Here is a 23,354-nt window from a genome sequence, read left to right as displayed (position 1 = left end):
TCATTACATCTCATGAAATAGCCTATGTCATTGCATATCATGAAATAGCCTATGTCATTACATCTCATGAAATAGCCCATGTCATTACATTTCATGAAATAGTCCATTTCATTACATTTAATGAATTAGCCTATGTCATTACTTCTCATGAAATAGCCCATGTCATTACATCTCATGAAATAGCCTGTCATTACATATCATGAAATAGCCTATGTCATTACATCTCATGAAATTGCCCATGTCATTACATTTCATGAAATAGCCCATGTCATTACATCTCACGAAATAGCCTCTGCCATTACATTTTCCTAAATAGCCCATGTCATTACATCTCATTAGTATGGTAATATGTGATGTACTGGTGATGTTTTTTAAAAACATTTTATTTCATCTTTATTTAACCAGGTAGGCCAGTTGAGAACAAGTTCTCATTTACAACTGCGACCTGGCCAAGATAAAGCAAAGCAGTGCGACACAAACAACAACACAGAGTTACACATGGAATAAACAAACATACAGTCAATAACACAATAGAAAAGACTATATACAGTGTGTGCAAATGAGGTAAGATAATGGAGTTAAGACAATAAATAGGCCATAGTGATGAAATAATTACAATTTAGCAATTAAACACTGGAGTGATGATGTGCAGAAGATACATGTGCAAGTAGAGATACTGAGGTGCAAAGGAGCAAAAAAATAAATAACTATGTGGGATGAGGTAGTTGGATGGGCCATTTACATATGGGTTGTGTACAGGTGCAGTGATCTGTGAGCTGCTCTGACAGCTGGTGCTTAATGTTAGAGAGGAAGATATGAGTCTACAGCTTCAGTGATTTTTGCAAGTTGTTCCAGTCATTGGCAGCAGAGAACTGGAAGGAAAGGCGGCCAATGGAGGAATTGGCTTTGGTGGTGATCAGTGAAATTTAACTGCTGGAGTGCGTGCTACGGGTGGGTGCTTCTATGGTGACCAGTGAGCTGAGATAAGGTGGGGCTTTACCTAGCAAAAACTTATAGATGACCTGGAGCCAGTGGGTTTGGCGACGAATATGAAGCGAATGCCAGCCAACGAGAGCGTACAGGTCGAAGTGGTGGGTAGTATATGGGGCTTTGGTGACAAAACAGATGGCACTGTGATAGACTGCATCCAATCTGCTGAGTAGAGTGTTGGAGGCTATTTTGTAAATGACTTTACCGAAGTCAAGGATTGGTAGGATAGTCAGTTTTACGAGGGTATGTTTGGCAGCATGAGTGAAGGATGCTTTGATACGAAATAGGAAGCCGATTCTAGATTTAATTTTGGATTTGAAATGCTTAATGTGAGTCTGGAAGGAGAGTTTACAGTCGTCCACATATTCTAAGTCAGAGCCGTCCAGAGTAGTGATGCTGGACGGGCGGGCAGGAGCGGGAAACGATCGGTTGAACAGCATGCATTTAGTTTTACTTGCATTTAAGAGCATTTGGAAGCCACGGAAGGAGAGTTGTATGGCATTGAAGCTTGTCTGGAGGTTAGTTAACAGAGTGTCCAAAGAAGGGCCAGAAGTATACAGAATGTTGTTGTCTGCGTAGAGGTGGATCAGAGAATCACCAGCAGCAAGAGTGACATCATTGATGTATAATGTGTATGGTAAGACACCTATTCAGATTATTTCCGCTGTGGTTGAGTTGAGGGATGACTCTTTCTTGGAGAGCGTGACAGATGAATGTGTATTCTGAAACTCTTAGAAGCTGAACATGCAGTAGAAATGACAGAAAAAAAGCTGCAATCAGATATGACATTTAATGCCTTCTGACAGTGCCTCCTGAGTTGACTGAGCCAGAACAGCGCAATCTTTAAAAAGCATTATTGTTAGCTAATAGCCTCCACTCTGTAGCGTCAGTGGACGCGATTAATCAATAAAGCCACCTGTTGCTGACATTACACACAAATGCTCTCCAGTGAAAAGCTTCTATAGGATCAGTGCTATCGTCAAGGAGATCTATTGACATGTGGTGGGAGTGAAAGACGGGAAGTCAATAGAGAGAACAGGCGGCAGGGGAATCAAACAGGTCTATAAAAGGCTTTGCCTTGCAACCTTTCCCCTGACCCCCTGAGCTCTGAGATTATTACCCACAGTGCAGGTGTGGGGTGCTGGTTCAAGGCATCTCTCCAGGTCTGGCGGGTCGCACACACACACACACACACACACACACACACACACACACACACGGACAGGACACACACAAACATGAACAGGACACACACACACACACACACGAACAGGACACACACAAACATGAACAGGACACACACACACACACAGGGAGAACAGATGGGATATGTAGTGACAGCGTATGGTCAACATCCATGACAATCCTCTGTCAGACAGGTCCTCACCCAGTCTGCTAAATACTCAGGGCCATTACCCTGAGAAACAGGCTCTGCCATGCACACATCCTGAGAGAGAGAGAGATCAGACATCTTTTGGCAAGTGGTTGTCATATTACTACAAACGCAGTAGACCATGGTTTCAACCATGGTCGAAAGGTCAATATTATGTAAATTATATCACTTAATTTGGAGTGCTTCAAGGCTTTTTCAGAGAGCAATTATATGTCGAAAATACTATGGAGAAAAGCTAAATCGTAACCGTCCAATTTTGATTACTGAATAATTCACAGATCAAACATGAACATAGCTACATCATTATGACTTGACTGTTGCTGAACTCTTGTGATTTCTTCTGATTGGGAACAAAGTTAACAGTTAAAGACATGAGGAACTGCAGAAACATCATCAACACCATCTGTCTTCACTTCTATTTCTATGCTGCTGGGGCTTAAGCACTGATGACGCATTTCTGGACCCATCCACTCTAAAACACTGTTTCTATCTCATATTGTTTCTAGGTGAAAGAAAATAGGTATAAGTAATAGAGATTTGATATAATTGAACCCTACTTCAAATAGCAGGATAAATACATCCACTATCGTCCTCTACGGTGTTGAACAGTTTCAGATTGAAATGCAGCTAAACAATAGTCTCAATTGGGTTTAGACCAGTGTCTAAAAAAAAAAAGATGGAAAAAGTAATGACATGTTAATTGCACACATTGTCATTATGCTCTCTTAAGCACCGACTCAGGAGAATCACATTTTCTAAATTAGATTATCTTCATTAATAATAATCAATCAGCTATGTTTCCATTCCAAATGAACAACACCCCAACATGTTTTAATGTACTTATTGATTTATTCACTATATAGTCATGTCTGGGACAGAATTGCACATTTCAAACAATATTGTCCAAGTTGAAGGGAAATTAAAGTCTAGCGATTGAGTTAGCCAGGCTCTGGAAGTGTTTATTGTCACACATGGTTACATTTTTCTAACGTTTCTAGGTAGGAAAACAATCAACACATTCAAGTCACTAAGGCTGCGTTTAAACAGGCAGCCCAATTCTGATAATTTTTCCACTAATTGGTCTTTTGACCAATCACAAGATCTTTTCACATTTGATCTTTTTCAGGGCTGATCTGATTGCTCAAAAGACCAATTTGTGAAAAAATTATCAGAATTGGGCTGCCTGTGTAAACTTATTGGTCTTTGTCTAAATGGGGAAAGCCTGTGAAGAGCTGTAAGAAAGCCAACAATTAGATCAGATTATGAAAAGCAATTGATTTAGTCTGGGAAAAGGCTGGTAAGGAATTACACAGCCGTGTGTCTGATTCTGGGTAAGACAATCCTTTACATGCCAAAAAGGAGATCTTCCTGATATGGGGACACAGAGCTCCTCTCACAGGAGGGAGTCCCCCCCGGTGGCGACGGCTAGACATGCAATAAGAGTGTGTGTGTGTGTGTGTGTGTGTGTGTGTGTGTGTGTGTGTGTGTGTGTGTGTGTGTGTGTGTGTGTGTGTGTGTGTGTGTGTGTTTGAGAGAAAATCTGTGTAGGACGCCGCAGAGCTAGAACAGAATTTCTGCCCAATTAAAAGGCTGATTATTTCAATCAAAACAAGAGAAAGGACTTGCCAAAATGAGGACAACTTTGAAGTTCTAAAAATGTCTTCCATTTGGAGAGATGGCAGAGCATGAAATGAGAGCAATGTGAAGCATGCTGTTGACAACTCCCCACACATGTTCTGATGGGACTCACCTCCACAGAGTAACCACAGGGGTGACTGAAGACTGATCCATCCTCAGTTGCTCTCCACTGATCCAGAACACCAATCATAGCCTTATCATTTTCCATAGCCATCTCTCTGACTGATCCTCGCTACAGTCTGATCCTTTCCCATCCACTGGAGAGATGCCATGTGTTCTGAGACACCAACAGGGTGTGTAGTGACTAAGACCTAGGCTGGTCTGTGTCTGTCTGCCACAGCCTGCCTGCAGTCTAGCTCCCTGTTCTGGGGATGTCTGCCTGCCAGCCAGTCTGACACACAGGGTCCAGAGACCCCAGGCCTGCTCCACAGAGAAGAGGGGTAATGGAAGAAGGCAGCTAGGGATGTTTGGATCAAACTACAAAGCAGAACTGTTACTTCGCTGGCGTCTGTCTGGACTGAAGTGAATGTTTGCTAAACAGATTTTTGTTTGATAACAGTAGTTATGACTTCTTAAGTAGTAAGGACAAAACATTGAGACACTTTGTCAAAGTAGAGGATTTATTAGCATTAGGCAATTGATTAGATTAGATTTTATTAGTCACATGTACAGGGTCGTCGATGTAATAGCAGGAAGTGAAATTCTTATGCTCCGAGCTCCAACAGTGCAGGTCAAAGTGAAATGGATGAACAATAATAAAAATAATAAAAATAGTATCCTCACGGATGCATTCCTTTTCTCTATGTGGGTGAGGGCAGTGTGCAGTGCAATGGTGATTATGTTGTCCGTGGATCTGTCGGGGCGGTAGGTGAATTGGAGAGGGTCGAGTGTGTCGGGGAGAGAGGAGGTTATATGGTCTTTGACTAGCCTCTCGAAGCACCACATTATGACGAAAGTGAGTGCGACGGGTCGGTAATCATTCAATTCAGTTACTTTCCCTTTATTGGACACGGGGATGATAGTGGACTTCTTGAAGCAGAAGGGGCTAACGGCCTGGATGTTTCTTGATACAAAAAAGCCATTTAATATTGCTGTTGTTGATGCAGTAGTAGACAGTAGTTGCTAAGAGACCGTGTGGAAGTGTAGATATCTGCAAGTTTAATTATACATTCAGAGCGTGATCATTGGTGAATAATTTACACAATCAATGTGTGATGGAGGATCCCCAATGTCACATCCACATATTGTCTTTGTCACAGCCCAGATAAACACCTCAGGCAGCAAAGCTCAACCACAGACAGGTGAGAAGCTGCTGTTGTCTCACTCTCGGTGTGAAGTACAAACAAGGATCAAACCAGTTTGGGAAAAGGGAATCCTTAATTTGAGAAATTGATTAAAAACAACAGGGCGGTGCTACAGGAGGTAGGTGCAGCTACTCATACAGTAGACATTGTTGCAACAGTTCATTAGTTATCAAAGTGGAGGAGAGAACTGTCACAACTCACAGCTCCAGGAATGAACCACTGCTCCATTTTAGAGGGTCACATTTTGAAGTCTGTTTACTGTGCAAACACTTGTCAGTTAAGCTACTGGATGTCGAGTCCTACCTAGTCTCAGAAACCCAGACCCTAGGCAACAGCAGTGACGGAACATTGGTACATTGTGGGAGGCAGCCCTTCTGTCAAGAGAGACTAAGTCCTACCTGGTGACTGTACATTGAGAGATAACATAGGGTATCACTTATAGACCCTTCAGACAAGTGCCCTTTGACTGGTGCTTTCAGTCATTTGAAAGACTCTATTTCAGCCATATGAAACAACATATTCCCTCTATCCAGTCCCAATGTTGGGAGTCAATATATGTAGGTAACTGCCAAAATAATGGAAACACTTGAGTAATTGAGGGATAAAACATATAGTATATTGAAAACAGGTGCTTACACATAGGTGTGGTTCCAGAGTTAATTAAGAAATTAACATCCCATCGTGCTTAGGGTCATGTATAAAAATGCTGGGCAGGCCATTATTTGGCTATCATGGCTATGCTCCCATAGGATGGCAATGCCCCCATCCACAGGGCACGAATGGTCACTGAATGGCTTGATGAGAACGAAAATGATGTAAACCATATTTCATGGCCATCTCAGGCACCAGATGACCCAATTGAACACTTATGGGAGATTGTGGAGCAGCGCATGAGACAGTGTTTTCTACCACCGTCAACAAAACAGCAAATTATGGAATTTCTCATGGAAGAATGGTGTTTCGCATCCAAAAGAGTTCCAGACACTTGCAGAATCTTATGCCAAGGTGCAGGTGCTTTGAAACCTGTTCTGGCTCATGGTGGCCAACGCCCTATTAAGACACTTTATGTTGGTGTTTCCTTTATTTTGGTAGTTACCTGTAGTTCTCCAGAGGAAGTGGGTATATGATAGGGTCCTGCTATCCTGGATATTAGGGATATCATTTCTGTCAGGCTGGCCTCTCATATGTAAGGATCTGAGCCATAGCTGAATTATTAATATTTACTAACATTGGTGTGTGCACTGCAGACAGGGTTTTAATACTATATCCTTGTAGTTTACATGGGCCTGTCAGTGGGGTGCTTGGGTTTTCATCACACAGTAGAATTGTATGAATGCCTCAGTCTGAGAGCACACACACACATACAAAGAAGAAGATCCCAGTTACACTGATCCACAACGTGGTCTGTGCATCTGTCCTATATTGTGCTTTACCACAGATGGGGTCCTGTTAGAGCCGGTTAGCCATATTGTATAGAACACAGAAAACATACAGAGCACCATGTACAGTATATCTATGAAATAAGAATATTAATTTATGAGATGAAATATTGTGTTCTTATGATTTATACCTGATTGATACATGTACTGTACATTCCTTTGGTTATCAGTGTACCTTAGAATATGGCTCCCCCTCTTGCACATTCATTGCACTGTGCCAAGTGTGCAGGTGTAGGATAAATGGAAGTTGGGCCTTCTGTAGGAGGAGTCCTAGCTAGATGTGGGAGCAGTAAAGTCTCTTGGCCATATAGTGTCATTTCATTTCCAGTAATCAATGCTTTAAGTTGACCGGGGAATACTTTTTGTTAGATCTAAAAGAAAATAAAGCCTATTTTTGTTGCATCATATCCCTGGATTTCCCATTTGGGAACTTTTAATGTGGGCTGAAACAACCACAATCAGGCTTGAGTAGTGACTGTGTTTGACTCATAAAGAAGTCACTACAGTCCCTCTGTCCTGTCAGCAGTCATCCTGCCAGTGACCCTGTAGTGTGAATGCTGGTGTCAGCGCTTGTGTATCAAGGCAGAGGGAGGCAAAGTCTTCTGTCCCCAGTCAACAGACTCTTCTCAATAACAGGAGAGAGGGCTCAGTTGTATAGAGCAGCTGTCTGTCTGTCTATATGTCTCTTGCTCTCTCTGTCACTGGCTCCGCTCACTGATATGTCATCAATACACATCCCCTGGCCACAGTTCTCTTCTGTCTACTCCATCTCTTCTTATTAGGTCTTCAGGTCAAGTGGTAAATATCTATCTATAAAGTTGTTAGGGAAGAGAATCAAAGGTGAGCGTAAGATCAATTCAGAGATGAAAAATAAATGGATTCTATATCGAACATAAATGTCTAATTTCTGCTTATTTTCTGTCCAGTGTATTGATCCAGAAATCGCATCACCTGTGGCTGTTACCGTAGAACATTCAGCCTCAGACATATCTCACTGATTTTCATTGTTTGCCGTTGGTTTGTTACTGGACTGAGAGAGTCGCTGATAACTTGATGATGATCACGTACAGGAGGATGGTAAAATAACAACTGACATTTGACAAAAGAAGCTCTGGGAGGGAAAGCAATTTTAGGAGCATTTTCTGCCGTGGTAAATGTCATAACAATCACAATTTAGTTAACCTATCGGAAATAGTTTTCTAGGGAGCGATTCATTGCTTCAAACCTATCTTAGTACACTCTTAGAGAAAAGGGTTCCAAAATGGTTCTTTGCAGAGGGATAGGGTCCTACAAAGAACCATATTCACCTGAAGAACCCTTTTTTTGGAAGACGAGGGTTCTTTGCAAGACAAAGTGTTGTACCTAGAACCTTTGACATCCTTTTTGAAGTAAGGGTTCTTTGGTGATTCTTTGGGAGGCAAGAAGGATTCTTTCTTCAAAGAACCCTTCTGAATCTGAATAAGCTGTTTTATTGTACTTTTAAATAGTGCCTGAGCATTAGTGTTTACCTCAGTGTTTAAACCGTAACGTCAGGTGTTTGAGTAATCTGATCAGTTTAAAAAGATAGGTGTGAGAATGTTTTCAACTGTAGCTATATGTGAATATTTGTACACATATCTGGTATTCCCTTAATCATTTTACATATACAGTACTGACATAAATATCTTTGCCATGATGTCTGTCTTTCAAATTAGTATTTTCAGGGATTTTATTGAGCAGAGAGTAAGAGAATAGAAGGGAGTATGAATGAACCGGCAGTGTATTGTATGGTACACAGCACATTGGCAAATTTGACCTTGTGTTGATTTTCCAGTGTAACATTTCTAATTTTAATTCAGAAGTTAAATGAACTTAACACTCAACAGTGTAAAAAAATCCCAGTGTTGTTGTTAATAACCAGAGTTGAGCGTGATTGTGTCATTGTATTTATAAAAAAATAAATGTTTACCACTTTTTCGTGGTATCCAACTGGTAGTTACAGTCTTGTCCCATCGCTGCAACTCCCGTATGGACTCGGGAGAGGCGAAGGTCGAGAGCCGTGTGGCCTCCAAAACACAACGCAGCCAAGCCGCACTGCTCCTTGACACAATGCCTGCTTAACCCAGAACCAGCCGCACCAATGTGTCGGAGGAAACACCGTACACCTGGCAACCGTGTCAGCATGCATTGCGCTTGGCCCGCCACAGGAGTCGCAAGTGCGCAATAAGACAAGAACATCCCTGCCGGCCAAACCCTCCCCTAACTCGGACGATGCTGGGCCAATTGTGCGCCGCCCCATGAGTCTCCATGTCGTTGCCGGCTGCGACAGAGCCTGGACTCGAACCATCTCTAGTGGCACAGCTAGCCCTGCGATGCAGTATCTCAGACCCCTGCGATTGTGTCATTTTAACTGTGTAGAGTAAAACAGTCAAAACCTTGGCCATCATTATCACATTTCCCAGCATGCTCTATTCACAGTTGTCTGTTTCACTATCTGTGTCTTTGCATGTACATTGGTTGGTTGATTAATGTCATGCTACACAAACATAAATAACATATCTTTTTCTGAACTAATCCAATCTGTTAGTAGTTAGACAAATTGCACCCATTACCGAGATACTTGTTTCAGGTTAGATGATTTAGGTAGTCTCATTACTCAGTCTTCTCTACCCTGGCAGTCATTCTGAATGCAGGTTGCGGGTGATTAAACGTTCAAATTGTTGGATAGCCTCACTATCCAATAGGAATTACTAATCACTTTGAAAGCCAGTATAACGTGACCTTCACGCCTGATGTGGCCTGTAAACCAGGAGTTTCCTAACACCACTGTGTTGGAGTATAACTATGCCTTTGAAGAAAGATCTTATGATAAATGGATTGTCATAAAGAGTTCCATTTTAATGCTGATAAGGCTGAAGGAATTGTTCATAGAGGGTTCTAGGAAGAACCACTCTACATATAGAGTTCTACTTAGCACAAAAAGGTGCTATGATATGTTAAATAAATAGAAATACAAAAAATATGTTAACACCTTTAATTAAAACACTTGAATTGCGAAGAAACAACAGATAAAAGATAGGCTGGTAAAAACAACACATAATTAACAACAGCTAAAACAGCATAGGCTGGTAAAAACAACATATAATGAACAACAGCTAAAACAGCATAGGCTGGTAAAAACAACAAGCCTGAAGTGATTGAGTGATGGTCTCCTTTGGCTTTGACATTGAGAGATGAGGGAGATGAGGCTGTGTGCTCCACACACAGGGAAATGGCCACAGGCAAGGCTCCCTCCTGTCCACACTGGTGATGTCACATACACTAATGGACAGTTGAAGGTCAGGTCCTTCATCTTACTCTGCATAGGCCTCAAGAGAGATATGTTATGTTTATGGTCAACCCTGCATGACACACAGATAGCCAAGAATAGCCAGTCATTCAATGATGCCTCCACAACTTAAAAAAATACTGCTGAAAACAGATTGATCTGTGGCCATAATACCCATAGACAATGTATCAGTTCTATATCTGTGGTGAAACCATACCAACTCTGACTTTGGCTATACTGGAATGGCCCAGTAACCAAAAGGTTGCTGGATCAAATCCCCAAGCTGACATGGTAAAAATCTGTCATTCTGCCCCTAAGCAAGGCAGTTAACCCACTGTTCCCCAGGCTCCGAAGATGTGGATGTCGATTAAGGCAGCCCCCTTAAACCTCTCTGATTCAGAGGGGTTGGGTTAAATGCATGAGACACATTTCAGTTGAATGCATTCAGTTGTACAACTGACTCTCTTAATGTTTTTTCAGACCTCAGTCTTACCTACAGGTTATGGAATATTTGTTGTGAGTATTTTGTCCGGGAGGTTTCCTCAAGGAAAAAGCCCCACTGCTACGTCAAAGATAATACAACAAAAACACTATAGTAAATACTACAGTAATGTCTGTAAAATCACTACAGTATACTACAATCTGCAAAACCCCCACAGTAATTACTATAGTATATACTACAAATGTTTTCTTACTGCAGTATTTATACTAATACTACAATATGTCTGCAGAACTACAGTAAATACTATAGTAAAGTCTAATCCCATTAGAACTAGTCTGGACACGTCTCTTTTTTCACCCGGTTCTGTCAGCACCTCTTGCAGTAGTGTAATTGGAGCCTTGGGGTTTGGGGCTGTGTGGTGACTCTCATCTGTGTCGCCTCTCAGCAAGTAATGACCAAACACTGATCTGGCACAAACCTTTAATAGGTTTAACGGCACTTCTACCCCAGGAGGATGTTATTCGAAGAGATTTTAAAAATAATTTGTTCATGGCTCAAGGATGAAACTATGATGAATGAAGAAATGATCCATTCTTGAGGCAAAAACAACACATTTTATAAGTAAATGGAAAATGTATTAAGAACCATCCTGAGCTACAATGATATGGCTCAGTAAAGGTATGTTATCTGTGATGCCAAGTGATAGCATGGCAGCTGACTGCTTTGGCACCGGTTCTGTCAAGGTCCTGCTAGGACACTCTAGTTAATTAGCTGTTGGGAAGTGGAGTGTCTTGTTCTTATAAGCCTGTTGTTGGGTGATCAAAGCCCTTTGTCGATCTAACTAAGCCACTCCATGAGTGGCTAAAGGGAGCACTGCTGTCAGATTGTGGAGTGGCAACTGACACACACAAAGTATGGCACCACATTTCATCCTGAGAGACAATCACAAAATCAATTTGAGAAAATACCCCTATGTTAGTTTCACAATGCAGCAACAATATTGCTTTGTTCCTATTCAACCAAGCAGAAGCTGAGAGAGTCAATTCAAAATAATGAAAATGTTTACTGTTTTAATATTCGTTCTATATACAATGGAAATGAGATTAGGAAAACTTTAAAAACTTTTCCCACAAGTAGGCCTACAACAGCCCAATTACAATAAAGGTGATGGTAGTTTGAATTTCAAATCATATTTTATTCGTCACATGCTTCATAAACAACAGGTATGGACTAACAGTGAAATGCTAACTTATGGGCCCTTCCCAACAATGCAGAGTGGAAGAAAATAGAGAACTAATAGAATAGTAAAACACGTAACCGGTGCCCCCACACATTGACTCTGTATCAGTACCTCCTGTATGTAGCCTCGCTACTGTTATTTTATTGATGTTCCTTCATTATTTGTTATTTTTCTATAACTTTTTTTATTTATTATTTATTTATTTCTTGCTCCAGAGGGTGTTGTGGTCTGCCCAACGCTTCACCGGGGGGACACTGCCTGCCTTCCAGGTCACCTACAGCACCCAATGTCACAGGAAGGCCAAAAAGATCATCAAAGACATCAACCACCCGAGCCACGCCCTGTTCACCTCGTTATCATCCAGAAGGCGAGGTCAGTACAGGTGCATCAAAGCTGGGATCGAGAGACTGAAAAACAGCTTCTATCTCAAAGCCACCAGCCGGGTACCACCCGATTACTCATCCCTGCACCTTTGAGGCTGCTGCCTTATACAGTGCCTTGCGAAAGTATTCGGCCCCCTTGAACTTTGCGACCTTTTGCCACATTTCAGGCTTCAAACATAAAGATATAAAACTGTATTTTTTTGTGAAGAATCAACAACAAGTGGGACACAATCATGAAGTGGAACGACATTTATTGGATATTTCAAACTTTTTTAACAAATCAAAAACTGAAAAATTGGGCGTGCAAAATTATTCAGCCCCTTTACTTTCAGTGCAGCAAACTCTCTCCAGAAGTTCAGTTAGGATCTCTGAATGATCCAATGTTGACCTAAATGACTAATGATGATAAATACAATCCACCTGTGTGTAATCAAGTCTCCGTATAAATGCACCTGCACTGTGATAGTCTCAGAGGTCCGTTAAAAGCGCAGAGAGCATCATGAAGAACAAGGAACACACCAGGCAGGTCCGAGATACTGTTGTGAAGAAGTTTAAAGCCGGATTTGGATACAAAAAGATTTCCCAAGCTTTAAACATCCCAAGGAGCACTGTGCAAGCGATAATATTGAAATGGAAGGAGTATCAGACCACTGCAAATCTACCAAGACCTGGCCGTCCCTCTAAACTTTCAGCTCATACAAGGAGAAGACTGATCAGAGATGCAGCCAAGAGGCCCATGATCACTCTGGATGAACTGCAGAGATCTACAGCTGAGGTGGGAGACTCTGTCCATAGGACAACAATCAGTCGTATATTGCACAAATCTGGCCTTTATGGAAGAGTGGCAAGAAGAAAGCCATTTCTTAAAGATATCCATAAAAAGTGTTGTTTAAAGTTTGCCACAAGCCACCTGGGAGACACACCAAACATGTGGAAGAAGGTGCTCTGGTCAGATGAAACCAAAATTGAACTTTTTGGCAACAATGCAAAACGTTATGTTTGGCGTAAAAGCAACACACCATCCCCACTGTCAAACATGGTGGTGGCAGCATCATGATTTGGGCCTGCTTTTCTTCAGCAGGGACAGGGAAGATGGTTAAAATTGATGGGAAGATGGATGGAGCCAAATACAGGACCATTCTGGAAGAAAACCTGATGGAGTCTGCAAAAGACCTGAGACTGGGACGGAGATTTGTCTTCCAACAAGACAATGATCCAAAACATAAAGCAAAATCTACAATGGAATGGTTCAAAAATAAACACATCCAGGTGTTAGAATGGCCAAGTCAAAGTCCAGACCTGAATCCAATCGAGGATCTGTGGAAAGAACTGAAAACTGCTGTTCACAAATGCTCTCCATCCAACCTCACTGAGCTCGAGCTGTTTTGCAAGGAGGAATGGGAAAAAATTTCAGTCTTTCGATGTGCAAAACTGATAGAGACATACCCCAAGCGACTTACAACTGTAATCGCAGCAAAAGGTGGCGCTACAAAGTATTAACTTAAGGGGGCTGAATAATTTTGCACGCCCAATTTTTCAGTTTTTGATTTGTTAAAAAAGTTTGAAATATCCAATAAATGTCGTTCCACTTCATGATTGTGTCCCACTTGTTGTTGATTCTTCACAAAAAATACAGTTTTATATCTTTATGTTTGAAGCCTGAAATGTGGCAAAAGGTCGCAAAGTTCAAGGGGGCCGAATACTTTCGCAAGGCACTGTATACATAGACATGGAATCACTGGCCACTTTAACAATGGAACACTAGTCACTTTAATACTGTTTACATAGTGCTTTATTCATGTCATATGTATATACTGTATTCTACTGTATTTTAGTCAATGCAGATTTGTGTGTATTTTAGATTTGTGTGTATTGAATTGTGAGATACTACTGCACGGGAGCTAGGAACACAAGCATTTTGCTACACCCGCAATAACATCTGCTAAATATGTGTATGTCTTAATAAAATTTGATTTGGTTTCATAGTATTTGAACCACATACAATATTCATCCAAGCCAAACTGAAATTTTATCAGAAAAATGTTGGTTCATTTTCACAGCTATCTATTTCCTTACAACCAGTCAAACTTGGACATTTTTTACAGAAAATCTTTCCAATTCTTTTGCATTTTCTCCCCAGTCCCTAAACTCTTTCCTCTGTGAAAGAAGATGAGATGAGAACCTTACCGATGTCAACTAGATTGATGCATTCATTCCATTAATGTATGACATTATTCTAATGAACAAGAGTTTATGTAGTCTTCTAGGGCAACATAGGGTATAATGAGAGAAGAGACGCTGCATGTATCTACTTATAGAAAAGATAACAAATAGCCTACCAAAATGTTGGAAATTATAAGCAGAAACATATTAATCAGTCAAAACACAATCCCACAACACCTGTCCAAAATACTTTTTGCTATCTCTGACTATAGCCTACTGCACATTTTCTGTATTAGCGGGTTAGGGTCGGCTGCCGGCCTCAGATTTTCACTTTATCACATATAGTTGAGCGGTTGCAGATTGGTTATTAGCAACTGCAGGTGGGGGCAGGAGAACAAACAGCTGACCCTCACACCACTAATAGGGAGGTAAACACTGCAGGTGGGGGCAGGAGAACAAACAGCTGACCCTCGCACCACTAATAGGGAGGTAAACACTGCAGGTGGGGGCAGGAGAACAAACAGCTGACCCTCGCACCACTAATAGGGAGGTAAACACTGCAGGTGGGGGCAGGAGAACAAACAGCTGACCCTCGCACCACTAATAGGGAGGTAAACACTGTAGGTGGGGGCAGGAGAACAAACAGCTGACCCTTGCACCACTAATAGGGAGGTAAACACTGCAGGTGGGGGCAGGAGAACAAACAGCTGACCCTCGCACCACTAATAGGGAGGTAAACACTGCAGGTGGGGGCAGGAGAACAAACAGCTGACCCTCGCACCACTAATAGGGAGGTAAACACTGTAGGTGGGGGCAGGAGAACAAACAGCTGACCCTCGCACCACTAATAGGGAGGTAAACACTGCAGGTGGGGGCAGGAGAACAAACAGCTGACCCTCGCACCACTAATAGGGAGGTAAACACTGCAGTTGGGGGCAGGAGAACAAACAGCTGACCCTCGCACCACTAATAGGGAGGTAAACACTGTAGGTGGGGGCAGGAGAACAAACAGCTGACCCTCGCACCACTAATAGGGAGGTAAACACTGCAGGTGGGGGCAGGAGAACAAACAGCTGACCCTCGCACCACTAATAGGGAGGTAAACACTGCAGGTGGGGGCAGGAGAACAAACAGCTGACCCTCGCACCACTAATAGGGAGGTAAACACTGTAGGTGGGGGCAGGAGAACAAACAGCTGACCCTCGCACCACTAATAGGGAGGTAAACACTGCAGGTGGGGGCAGGAGAACAAACAGCTGACCCTCGCACCACTAATAGGGAGGTAAACACTGCAGGTGGGGGCAGGAGAACAAACAGCTGACCCTCGCACCACTAATAGGGAGGTAAACACTGTAGGTGGGGGCAGGAGAACAAACAGCTGACCCTCGCACCACTAATAGGGAGGTAAACACTGTATACCTACTTATTTTTTAATGGGAATTGCATATAGGCCTACTCACTTCTAAATTCCCACTGATATGTATCAAAATAGTGTAGTGGGGGTATACACTGTATCAATTAATAAGGCTGATGGAACAGATCAGAATGTTTAACATGTTAATAAACTATTATTTCTTCATATTTTAGGCGCAGCAATGTACACACCTGTGAATGTTCCAAAATGCAATTTGCGGGAAAACACTGTTCTAAAATGCGCATGCGAACGGTTCCTTGGACTGTTATCTGTTAGAAATATAAAAAGAGCAGGGGATTTAAAGATTCAACAATCATCAGGGGTTGCTAATATGAGTAGGATAATGCCTTTGGCTGCTAGACAATTAAAGACAGTTGAAAGAAAACCATTAGAACAGCATATGAGTAAGTCTTTATAAAAGGAATTGCCTCCACATTTCTATGGTGGGCTATTTTTGCTATTGGCTACTTTGAAGCAAGGTAAGACATGCCTCGTAATTCAGTATGAAGTCAAATGTCCAGGTTTCAAACTAAATCTAGCAGTGTTAATGGTAGGCGTAACTGTCTGGTAGATGGAAAGGCTTTCCCAAAAACCTTCTCTATTAAATGTTAACTAGCACACTTTAACAAAAAAGTATTCATTTCTTAGATGTTTCCCAGACCTCAAAAGTGGTCTCCTGATGTGGTTTAAGCATTGTTATGAACTTAGAAAATACAATTTTGTTGTTTTTCTGAAAATAAAAAAAGTGTGACTGAAGACTGTGAATTTCTGACTCAGCTGACAGACTCATGTATCTGTTTCAATAATATGCCTACTATTAGCTTACTTGCACAGTAACCTACAGGTTGGGATATTGGACTGACTGAATGACCAATGTCAAATCAAATCAAATTTTATTTGTCACATACACATGGTTAGCAGATGTTAATGCGAGTGTAGCGAAATGCTTGTGCTTCTAGTTCCGACAATGCAGTAATAACAAGTAATCTAACTAACAATTCCAAAACTACTGTCTTGTACACAGTGTAAGGGGATAAAGAATATGTACATAAGGATATATGAATATATGAATGAGTGATGGTACAGAGCAGCATAGGCAAGATACAGTAGATGGTATCGAGTACAGTATGTACAAATGACCAATGTGTGATTCATTATTTTAGGACTTTTAGAGTGTATGTCAATGTTTCTCATAGAATCTTTCACACAGGCCACCTTTCCTTCACCTGGCAGGCCGTTTGGGAAACATTTGGCAAGATTAGAGTATACCCACTTCTCCAGGCACCACTACAACACTGTGTGAGCGATAGTCATTTAAACAGGTTACATTGGCGTTTTTGGGCACAGGAACTAGGGTGGTCTGCTTGAATTTCAACAGCTCCTTACTATTTGAATAATATTCTAATTCCCTCTTTCACTGTGGGATTTCATATGCAGGATGAGTCAGTTGAGCTCACAATCGTCTTGAGAAGAACAATAAATGCCATTTAAAATGGCAGCATCGGTCACTGGGGAACTTCCCTCCAAATCTGAGGCTAGCCAACAGGGAAATCAACTTAACTGGGGCTTTCCTTTTCTCTCTCTCTATAAAAGCACCTGCAGTGGTCTGAGACTTATTTTAATGGCCTCTGTGTCCAGTGTGGCATTAATCATTGACAAAACAAAATTTTAATTAAAACAGAGAACATTTGGGCTGGTTTAGAGTGGAAACATCTTTGTGATTGATGTGTGTGGTAAAATATCAAGATGTACAGTATATACAGATTCAGTTCATATAGCCTATTTACAATGTGCAGGGACACTGGAGTGATAGAGGTAGATATTGTCACGACTTCCACCGAAGTCGGGTCCTCTCCTTGTTCGGGCGGCGCTCGGCGGTCGGCGTTGCTGGTCTTCTAGCCATCATCAATCCATTTTTCATTTTCCATGTGTTTTGTCTTGTTTTTCCTCACACCTGGTTTCAATTCCCTCAATCAATCTGTTTATTGGTGAGCGACGGGTTTTTGTACCCAATATCTTGTTATTTTTATGCTGTTGGTTTTGCTATTAAACTGCTCCGTCTATTACCAAGTTTTGCTCTCCTGCGTCTGACTTCCCTGCCACCGGTTACGCACTCCTTACAGAATCCCACACCACTATATGCAGTCAGTGGGAGCAGGTGCCACTGGAATAGGGGTGGAGGAGCGTGTCCGGGAGCATGTGGCGATGCTCCTCCATCTCGGCGCCGCCATGGACCGCGTTGTCCAAACTATGGACCGCTGGGAGAGACAGGGAGTTCCTCCAGCGCCTCCATCAGCACAACCATGGTCTCCACTACTCGCCCCCCCTTCACCCAGTCCCAGTGGGACTCGTCTCGCCCTTCTCCGAGAGTATGATGGGACGGCTGCACGCTGCCAGTGTTCCCTGTTACAGCTCGACCTTTACCTGGTAACCATCCACCCGGCTCCTTCAGGTTGTGAGAAGGTGTCCGCCCTCGTCTCGTGCCTCTCTGGGAAAGCCTTGGAGTTGGCCAATGCCGTGTGGGGCGAAGGAGATGCGGCACTGGACCATTTCAAGGATTTCACCCGCTGCTTCCGGGCAGTCTTCTACCATCCACCCGAGGGTAGAGCGGCGGATGAACGTCTCTTCCATCTGATGCAGGGGACGAGGAGCGCCCAGGAGTTCGCCATGGATTTTCGGACCCTGGCCGCCGGCACGGGATGGAACGATAGGGCCCTGACCGAGCAGTTTGCGCGAGGACGTCCGTTGGGAGTTTGCCTGCAGGGACACCACCCTCACGTTTGACCAGCTAGTGGACCTGTCCATTCGGCTGGATAACCTGCTGACCTGACGTCCAGATCGGGTTCTATTGGTTCCATCCCCCAGCACCGCCGCTCCGGTACCCATGGAGCTGGGTGGTGCTGTGCGTAGGGAGACCGGAGGAGGTTCCGGCTCGTGCACCATCTGTGGCCGCAGAGGTCACACTGCCGGTTGGTGCCGGGTTGGTTCCTCTGGGGATCGAGGCAGCAGGCAGGGCACTCTGGCGTCATCCCAGGTGAGCCGGCACCCTTCTCACCCAGAGCCCTCTGTTGCAGACATGTTTTTGTATGTTTCTTTCCCTGAGTTTTTCTCACATTCCAGGCATAAGGCGCTCGTCGATTCAGGCGTGGCTGGGAATTTTATAGACAGATCGTTCGCCCTTAGTTTAGGGATTCCCATTGTTCCCGTGGCTGTGCCCTTTCCCGTTCACGCCTTAGACAGTCGACCATTAGGGTCAGTGTTGATTAGGGAAGCCACCGGGTATGATGACCCAGGGGGGTCACAAGGAGAGAATTAGTCTCTTCCTCATTGACTCCTGCGTTTCCCGTGGTGCTAGGCCTACCCTGGTTAGCCATGTCATGACTCACTGTTTCTTGGCAACGGAGGGCTCTCACGGGGTGGTCGCGAGAGTGCTCGGGGAGGTGTTTAGGGGTTTCTGTTGGTGCTATTATGGTGGAAAGTACAGACCAGGTCTCCACCATGCGCATTCCCCCTGAATATGCCAATTTGGCTCTCGCCTTCGCCAAAAAGAAGGCGACTCAATTACCACCCCATCGATGGGGCGATTGTGCAATAAATCTCCTGGTAGACTCTGCACTTCCCAGGAGTCACATGTATCCCCTCTCACAAGCGGAGACGGCGGCTATGGAAACATATGTCTCCGAATCCCTGAGTCAGGGGTACACTCGGTCCTCCACTTCACCCGCCTCCTCGAGTTTATTTTTTGTGAAAAGGAAGGAGGGGGTCTGCGCCCGTGTATTGACTACCGAGGCCTAAATCAGATCACGGTGAGGTACAGTTACCCGCTACTGGGATAGGAGCCGTGCTTTCTCAGTGCTCGGGAACGCCACCGAAGCTCCACTCCTGTGCCTTTTTCTTGAAGAAGCTCAGCCCATCAGAGCGAAACTATGATGTGGGGGACCGGGGGCTGTTGGCTGTTGTCAAGGTTCTGAAGGCGTGGAGACATTGGCTTGAGGGGGCTAAACACCCTTTTCTCATCTGGATTGACCACAGCAATCTGGAGTACATCCGGGCAGCGAGGAAACTGAACCCTCGCCAGGCAAGGTGGGCCATGTTTTTCACCCGTTTTGTTTTTTTCCCTTTCCTACAGACCAGATTCCCAAAACGTGAAAGCAGACGCACTGTCCCGACTGTATGACACAGAGGAGCGGCCCATGGATCCCACTCCCATACTCCCGTTATCCTGCCTGGTGGTGTCGGTAGTGTGGGAGCTGAACGCGGACATTGAGCAGGCGTTATGTGCAGAGCCCACTCCCCTCCAGTATCCCGCTGGGCGTCTGTATGTTCCGTCTGCTGTCCGTGACCGGTTGATCTATTGGGCCCACACATCACCCTCCTCTGGTCATCCTGGAATCGGTCGGACGGTGCGCTGTTTTGTTGGGAAGTACTGGTGGCCTACCTTGGCCAAGGGCGTGAGGGTTTATGTCTCCTCCTGCTCGGTGTGCACCCAGTGTAAGGCTCCTAGGAACCTGCCCAGAAGGAAGCTACACCCCTTACCCGTTCCACAGCAGCCTTGGTCGCACCTGTTGGTGGACTTTCTTACCGACCTCCCCCTCACAGGGAAAGACCACGATCATGGCCGTTGTGGATCGGTTCTCTAAGTCCTGCCGTCTCCTCCCTTTGCCCGGTCTCCCTACGGCCCTACAGACTGTGGAGGCCTTGTTTACGCACGTCTTCAGGCACTACGGGGTGCCTGGGGATATAGTGTCTGATCGAGGTCCCCAGTTCACTTCGAGGGTCAGGAAGGCATTCATTGAACATCTGGAGGTCTTAATCAGCCTTACCTCAGGGTTTCATCCCGAGAGTAATGGGCAGGTGGAGAGAGTGAACCAGGATGTGGACAGGTTTCTGCAGTCGTTTTGCCAGGATCAGTCGGGGGAGTGGGCAGCGTTCGTGCCCTGGGCCGAGATTGCTCAGAACTCGCTCCGCCACTCCTCCACTAACCTCTCCCCCTTCCAGTGCGTACCCTTCCAAGGCGCCAAAACCAGCCGGTTTTGGCGCCTTGGCATCAGACTCAGACCAAGGTTCCTGCGGTGGACGACTGGTTCAGGCGCGCGGAGGAGACATGGGACGCCGCCCATGTTCACCTCCAGCAGGCCGTGCTGCACCAGAAAGCCAGCACAGACCGTCACTGCAGTGAGGCCCCGGTGTTCGCACCGGGGTACCGGGTCTGGCTCTCGACCCGGGAACCTGCCTCTCCGCCTGCCCTGCCGGAAGCTGGGTCCGCGGTTTGTGGGGCCATTTAAAGTCCTGAGGAGAGGGAACAAGGTTTGTTATAGGTTACAGCTTCCCCCTGATTACCGTATTAACCCTTCGTTCCATGTGTCACTCCTCAGGCCGGTGGTGGTTGGCCCGCTCCAGGAGTCTGAGGTGCGGTAGGTTCCTCCGCCCCCTAAATGGCCCCGGCGTACTCCGTTCGCTCTATCCTGGATTCGAGGCGTCGGGCGAGTGGCCTTTAGTACCTCGTGGAGTGGGAGGGGTACGGTCTGGAGGAGAGGTGCTGGGTTCCAGTGGAGAACGTGTTGGACCCATCAATGATACGCGAGTTCCACCGTCTCCATCCGGAATGCCCTGCGCCTCGCCCTCCGGGTCGTCGGCGCGCTGCTGGAGCCGCACAAGCCGGTCTTCCACTTTTCATTTTCCATGTGTTTTGTCTTGTTTTTCCTCACACCTGGTTTCAATTCCCTCAATCACTTGTTATGTATTTAACCCTCTGTTCCCCCCATGTCTTTGTGTGGGATTGTTTATTGTAAGTGCTTGTGCACGTGTTTATTGGTGCGCGACGGGTTTTTTTACTCAATATCTTGTTATTTTTATGCCGTTGGTTTTGCTATTAAACTGCTCCGGCTATTACCAAGTTCTGCTCTCCTGCGTCTGACTTCCCTGCCATCGGTTACGCACCCCTTACAGATATGTATAGGGGTAAGGTGACTAGGCATCATGATGTCTAGTAGCAGCAGCGTTAAATGATGATTGTATGTGAGTGTGTATGTGTATAGTCAGTATAAATGAGTGTTATGTGTGTGTTGGAGTGTCAGTGTGTGTGAGTGTGAGACTAAATTAAAATTAAATACAAATCATGACGGATTTGACGAATGTCCACTTTGTTAGATCAGATTTGTTGAATGTGGGCCAATCCCGAGTCCTTCTTTTATCCCCCGACGGTCTGTTTTCCATTGATCTCTGCATCAGGTTACCACGACAATGGTCGCAACAACAGGGTCAAAGTTGATTGTCTCTTGCTCAGTTGCATCCTCAGTAATGGCTACATAAAAGGTGAATGCCGGCAAGAAAGAGGTAAAGATTGAGCTGTTTGAAAGGGGATCATATAAACATTACCCAAACTTCAGCCAAAAACAAAGTACATCTTACTGAGAATGTGTTTAGACAGTCATCACTACATATTCAGCCTCTATAACACATCTGTTTGACAGTATCTGCTTTTGCAGAGCCTCCCTGTAATCGTGATAATAAGAATTTGAGTTTGAAATAATATGAAATACTTTATTTATTTATTTATTTTCACCTTTAATATGAAGTATGTGGAGGACATGGAGACAAATCATCATAGAGACAAAGTGACAATGGCCTTGAGGCTAGAAGTAGATTGTTGCCAAGACAGGGAAACAAATAGGAACATGAGGAGGGTATTCAACCATACTCACATTGGTTAGTTTAACCCGACCCCATCCACATTATCACACTCAACCCTGAGTGCCTGCACATTGAGATATGTTATTTGTGATTCAAGTTTCAAGATATTGAGCAGCCTTTTTGCGTCCCAATATTGAATTAATGTATTTTATGTTGTTGTGCAAGGGCTTCAGGCTTCATAACAAAACATACACAAACAACCCTTGCCTTAACATGAATCATCCTGCCGAGAACAATTACATTTCTATATCCTGTCTCTGAGAGTCCTTTCAAGGGAAGAATCAACATTGATCAACATTACTGTGGGCCCAAAATGTTAGTCTGGAAACCATTGTCTACTTTCTGCCCAATTCTCTTGTACTCCCGAGTTGTTTTTTACATCTGAATCGGGGTTTGGGACGTATTAGAGGCTAACATAAGTAACCCTTGTCCTGGTGAGGTATTTCACTAAGTAATTAAAACACTCAGACACGCTTTAATTACAGCTCATCAGCACTGCATCCCAAATGGAACCCTATTCCCTATTTAGTGCACTAGCTTTGACCAGGGCCCTTGACCATATATTCCCTATATAGTGCACTATATAGGGAATAAGCTGCCATTTGGGGTGCACACAAAGTGTAGAAGGCTCTAATGAGCCGGATGGGGAATGTCAGACAGACAGGGTGAACTAACCAACTAAGTGGCAGCTCTAGCGGCCACTTGTTCACCCGCTCCTTCCATCACTCCATCACTTTATGTGCATCCCAAATGGCATTCTATTCCATACAATGTGGGCTACTTTTGACCAGAGCCATATGGGCCCAAAAGTTGTGCGTTATATGGGGAAAATGGTGCCATTTTGAACGTAGAATCTGTCTTCAGGCAGGAAGAGAGGAGAAGAGCAGGCTGGCAGGAAGAACTAAACTCAAACTGGGCGGCCATATTTCCGTGGCACAGCTGTGCTAA

General features: G+C 44.2%; 1 long non-coding RNA gene across 1 annotated transcript in view; it reads left to right on the top strand.

Moving 5' to 3' along the window:
• The first annotated feature begins 11,612 nt into the window (after positions 1-11,612).
• The window catches only part of LOC139406513 (uncharacterized), a 39,776-nt gene continuing 28,034 nt past the window's right edge, over positions 11,613-23,354 (top strand). Inside the window, exon 1 of the long non-coding RNA XR_011633999.1 lies at positions 11,613-12,125. This is a non-coding gene — a long non-coding RNA (uncharacterized lncRNA). The remainder of the gene's footprint in view (positions 12,126-23,354) is intronic.

This window comes from Oncorhynchus clarkii, chromosome 4 (assembly GCF_045791955.1).
Source record: "Oncorhynchus clarkii lewisi isolate Uvic-CL-2024 chromosome 4, UVic_Ocla_1.0, whole genome shotgun sequence".
Classification (NCBI taxonomy): domain Eukaryota; kingdom Metazoa; phylum Chordata; class Actinopteri; order Salmoniformes; family Salmonidae; genus Oncorhynchus; species Oncorhynchus clarkii.
Note: the sequence above shows the minus strand (reverse complement) of the source record. Positions and strands in the feature narration are given on the sequence as shown.